We start from the raw sequence: 6000 nt of genomic DNA, 5'->3' as shown, positions 1-6000 counted from the left end.
GGATCAGAGATGCTTACTTTTCCAGATTAAGTTTTCTTTTTAATCATGTAAGATTCATTTCATGGTAAACTATCAGTGAGTAAACCCTAATGTCTTAGTGATTTAGTTTCCTCTAACCTAGTTAATCGCCAATGTCTTGGGCACTTAACTTTGATTATAATGTTAAGTTCAATTCTAGTTTATGGCTACAAAAACCCCCAATTACCCAAAGTTAAGTGGATTATGTCATGTATCCTAATTAGTTCAAGTAATTAACGATTTAGGAGAAATTTACTTTCAAGATGTTGTTCAGGTGAGATATCTCTTCCAAGAATCACAAGAACGCAAATAGAATAAGGGTCATTCTTCTGATGCACACAGATTCATAAAATGAAGAACGAAAGTAATCCTTAAAACTGAATCAATACATTAATTAAAATAGAACAGTAATAGCTTCAATCCATAGAAATAAGCAGAGCTCCTAACCTTAAACAAGGAGGTTTAGTGGCTCATACTTCAAAGAGAAAACTAGGGTTTAGAAAAGTGTAAAAAGTGCGGAAGTCAGAAGATTCCCAAAAGGGTGCATCTTTTCCCTTTTATATCTGACCTAATTTGATTTGAAACTAAAGTAAAATAATAATTTCTAAATCTAAAATATTTTGTTTGTAAATAAAAATAACTAAAATAAGATAAAAGATAACAATTAAAAGCTACGTCCAACTAAAGATGTTCCACGAGTGAAGTGAGATCCGGATTGCATGGCGCTAAATGCCACTTGAAGGTAGAAACTCTTTTAATCTTGCTGAGTTGCTGGTGCTAGTTGGCATTTAGCACCCTAGTGGGCAACTCCAATTCTTCTCTTTTCTTGCACAAAACTCTGTCAAATTGATTCGAACTACACCTGAAATAATTAAAACACAAAACTCAAAGTAACATCCAAGGAGGATTTTAACACTAAAAGAACTTAAACTTAATAAATTCTAACTTAAAATAAATAGAAAATAGGGGAAAGATGCTCACGTATCACTCCCTGAATGGCAAAAAATGTTGGCCACTCGGGACTTTGAACATAAGATCATCAGGCCTCTTTTTCACTCCAGCTACCATGGCCAATCTCATAATAAGCGATGGAAAGGGAATGTTGAATTTCTTCTTCTGGTTTACCATCCACATTGACTCTCTGATCAGAGGTAAGATGGCTATCTTCTTACCCTTGAAAATAGCCCAAATCAAGACGGCTACGTGGACTCAGATGTGGGTGGCGTAAATACTAGGCAACAGATAATCAGAGACTATCTGCTACCATATCCTTGCCTCGGGAGTGAGGTTCGAGCAGGCAATACTGATGGAGGCAGCTTTTTCCCTGTACTGTACTCCTAACGAGCTTTAGGATGACCAATCTTCTCAAGCACTGTATCCAATGGAATCTTGCCTTTAATAACATCCTCCTTTATCATCGGATAGGCATCTATGCTAGGTGGTACATGAAAAAGCTGTAGGAGAGCTTCAAACACTGTTGAGTGGAAGTGTCTAATTGTTGTCCTCTAAGAAACACTGTTTCTGCATCCCAACTCAGATGATTCCCATAGAATTCCATACAATGGACTCATTAATATCCATTGGATCTTACTCAATGAAGTTCCACTGGTAATAGTCTATACGATCATGGATGACACTCGCAAGCTTCTCCAGAAAGTTCAACTTCCTTTCCCAATGAATACTCTTGTCCCCAAGGCAGTTAAGCTGAAGTTTTTCCTTTTCATTGGCAAAGGTATCCGACTTGTCACTTGGGCGGTCAGAAGGACAAGGGACACCACTGGCTGGGGGTCGATGATGATGTCGGCTCTTTGCCTTTACGGCGCATCTTGAAAAAAGAAAGAATTGAGTACAATTCAGAATCATAAGATAAATGGCACAAAAAGGCAAAAGAGGAAGTAATTACAATGTAAACTTGGAGCCAATAATAGTAAATAAACACTTAATTGAGAAAAACATCATAAGAGTGTGGTGTGATAAAGAAGCAATGTGTTCCTCAGTTAAGTAGCCAAGGTTTCAAGTAATGAATAAGCAAAGGTTAAAGCACAAACAAACTTGGACAACTAACTAAAGTAAATTGAATTCTGAAAATATTAGATATTAAAATTGTGCAAGTGAAAGCACAAGATCAATATAAAAAAGCACCACAGACAATAACCAATTCAATAATGAAAAGAAAACTACTTATTCATCCTAAAAAATTAATGAAATAATTACATGAACAAGGTGCTTGTTACAAAAAGGGACAAGTTTGATAGAAATCAAGTCAAGTCACTCAAACAAATGTAAAGCATTAAAGAACAAGAACTCGTTATGTGATTACGTGGATTTGAAAATCATGATGAACAAGAAATTCCATTGAATTAACTTAATTCAATATGCACTTATTGAAATTCACCAAATAGGTAACCAAATCTAAATTTCCAAACCAAATTGGTGCTAGCAACTCAAAGTAATAAATTAGTGCATTATTGAAATTCAATCCCAAATATCATCGTAAGCATTCAAAAGTTCACAATTCTTGATTAGAATGCCTAACAAGGACAAAGTTTAAGACATATGGTGGTCAAAACACATGAATTAAACAAAAAAACTTATTTAGGCATTATGTCGAACACATGGTGTGCAGTAAAGAAGCTCATGAATTTCAATCCAATTCAAGCAATTAGCAATCCAGAAATCAGTAACAACACTTGCAATGAATCGAACTAACAATTAATAAATTTAAACCTAACCTAATTACTAGAATTAGAATTGAAATTCATTTAAAATTAATCAAAATATGCATTAAACAGGGGGAAATGGAACCTAGGAAAGCAGCAGATGAGGATTAGAAGGAGTGTGAAGGAATTTGCAGTGGGACAGGGATTGTCACCACTGGTGTTGAAGCGGAGCTGCGTCGCCAGAGGCAGTGGGACGCGAGCTGGCACCGGGGTAGGGAAGCAGAGCAAACTCGAGGATGAGTGGAAATGGAGGAAGAGAGAGAAAATAAAAGGGAAGAAATGGAGAAATGGGTGGTGCGTGATACGGAATTTACAATTCAATATTTCGTAGAACTTCTGGCAAGTGCACCAGGTCGTATCAAGTAATAAACTCACGGTAAGTGAAGTCGATCCCACGAGGATTAATGGATTAAACAAGCAATAGCTAATTGAATATTCTAGTTAGACAATCATAATTGGGTGATGAGCAGCCAAGAAATGTAAATGACTTAAAAAAGTAAATGGAAGCAATAAAACGACAAGAAAGTAAATTGTTGGAAATGTAAATAACTTAGAATTTAAATTGCAAGAAAAGTAAAGTATAGGAAAGTAAACTGCAAGAAAGTAAATAACTAAGATTAAGAAATAAAAAGTATGTTGGGATCAAGAGATATTGCATTCTCAGGATCAATAGCTTTCATCTCCTCTTCAATCATGCATTCATTGATCTCTTTGCAAATCATAAGTGATTGAATTCCAATCCCTTAGCAATTCAATCTCTCTTAACTTGAGCAATTGCTAATTCCTTGATCTAATTATTCATGAGAAGAGATGAATATTGGTCTCTGATTTAGAGCCACACAATTTCATGAACCAAGTTTTAGGATGATTATATGTCACGTATCAATCCCAAACCCAATTTCATAACCACTGTGAGAAAGTACTTCAAGCATAATTCTATGATTCCTTTTCCAAGGCTTACATAGAATTCAATTAGATCCAATTCCTCTTTTGATAGAATTTGAATCATTAAAATGAAGATCGAAGATCTTTCTAAAGAAACAATAAAAGAAGAATTGAAGTTGAAGAAGAAATCAAATTAATCCATTGAAATTTAATAGAGCTCTCTTTTCCAATGAAAAGAGTTAGAAACCCATAACAAAATATTTACAAAAGTGTGTGAAAGAAAATAGAAAAGGATAAGAGAATGAGAGTGAGGAGAGAGTCCGAAGACTCCAAGCACGCCATAGTATACGCCATCATTGAAGATATTTGGGAGTCCTTCTAGATTTTATTCCCACCGTGCCACACCAAGGGCACGCCCAAGGCCATGCCTGGGTTGGAGAGTTGGTGTGCCATGCCTTTGGCACGCCATAGTGCACGCCAGTATTGGGGAGTTCTTGAAATAAGTCTCACACAAAAATATGTCATGCAACAAAAATATGCCATAAACAAGCCCTTGAAGCCCAAATTGATGACAAAAATTACTTGGCATTCCATAGTAAGAATTTAGCGTCCCATGTCAAAGTCATTTTGGGCCATCCAAGGGAGCTAAGCATCCCATGCCATACCTTTGCGGTGCCATGCCTGGTACCTTATGTAACTTATTTTTGGGCACTCAAGAACATGCTTTGGCGTCTCACGCCAAACCCTTGGCGTCCCATGCTTGTTGGTTCATACATTTGAATTGGGCTATCCTTTGATGAAAAAGTGTAGTGTTATTATATATATATATATATCTTGTCTTTATCCTATTCTTCCTTTATGTTTAATTTTGTTTTGCTTTTTGAACGCGCTTTGTTCTTTTTCATCGATACGTGAGTATTTCCGTTTGCATTTTTTCACTTATTCCTTTTCAGGCTTCTCGTTTATATATATATATATATATATCCACCTTGAATCGTACCACCTTAGTATCATTGACTTATGAATCGAGCATAAGGATTTGAATATTAGAGTGTTACATGGTTGATGGTCGATTATTTGCAGTTTGAAAACAATGTTTATGTAACGTTTGATTTTTTCTTAGGAACACACACTACATGATTTTTACTAATTGGTGGAGGTTTTATAGTGGAAGTTTTTAAAAACCTCTCCAACAGCATCTATTTGTGACAATTTACAAAAATCCCAGAAATAAAAATCTCAGTATTTGCATAGTCAAAACACCCACACATTTAAATGTCCAAACAAACACTCAAAGCCCATACTAAAGATGCAAACTAGGGCTAGCTTCGAGTGAGATGGATAGTGAGCAAGACCTAATCAAAATCCTAAATTACAGTCGTTGTTGTTGTCGTGCCGTCACTGCCGCCGCTGACACCACCACCGCTATAGCCATTCATCTCTTTGCTGCTAGCACCGATGCCACCACGTGCTTCGATGATCTCGTTTTCCGTTGTCTCTTCTATCGATGTTGTCACCTCAGGTCGTGACATGGTAAGTTTTGAGGTCTCCTTCTACGTTCTTTGGTGCATTCTTATGGAAGCTTTTTTTATTGTTACTTTTGTGATCTCTTCCACGTTAATTTAATTTGATTGATTACTTCTCTGATTTTGAATTTGGCTTGTTACTTTTGCAATTATTCAGTAACTTGATGGCGATACAATTAGTATTCATATTTTTGCTTACTGATTTCATGACGAAACATTGTTTATAATGCAAGGAATTAATGATTTTGATGTAATATATATTATTGATAAATCCCAATTTTGTGGTTTATCTTATGTTGAATTTAAGGGATTTTATCAACTTATCTCACATTTATTCAATGAAATAGCATGATTTTTGTAATTCTCTCAAATTTGTGCTTAATGAATGAAAACATGCTTTTTAGGCCTTAAATTGATAGATTTAATTCACTTTAATTCTATTCGATGCCTTGATATGTTTGTTGAGTGATTTCAGGTTCATAAGGCAAGTATTGGATGGAAGAAGTGAAGAGAAAAGCATGCAAAGGGGAGAATTCATGAGGAAATGAGGATTTGCTGAATTAAAGGCCACGTGCACGCGTCACCCACGTGTACGCGTGAGGAGGAGATCTGCCAACGACGTGCACGCGTCACCCACGCGTGCGCATGAAAAGGAAATTTGCCAGCGACGCACACACGTCGACCACGCGCACGCGTGATGCTGATCACGTGACCTCATTTAAGTGCATACGCTGGGGGCAATTTATGAGCTTTCCAGACCCTAATCCAACTCATTTCTGAGGCTATTTGATGCAGAATTCAAGATTGGACAAAGGGAGAGCAATTAGATTAGTATACGATCATGCTTTATG

This window comes from Arachis stenosperma, chromosome 1, assembly GCF_014773155.1.
Source record: "Arachis stenosperma cultivar V10309 chromosome 1, arast.V10309.gnm1.PFL2, whole genome shotgun sequence".
Taxonomy (NCBI): Eukaryota; Viridiplantae; Streptophyta; class Magnoliopsida; order Fabales; family Fabaceae; genus Arachis; species Arachis stenosperma.
Note: the sequence above shows the minus strand (reverse complement) of the source record.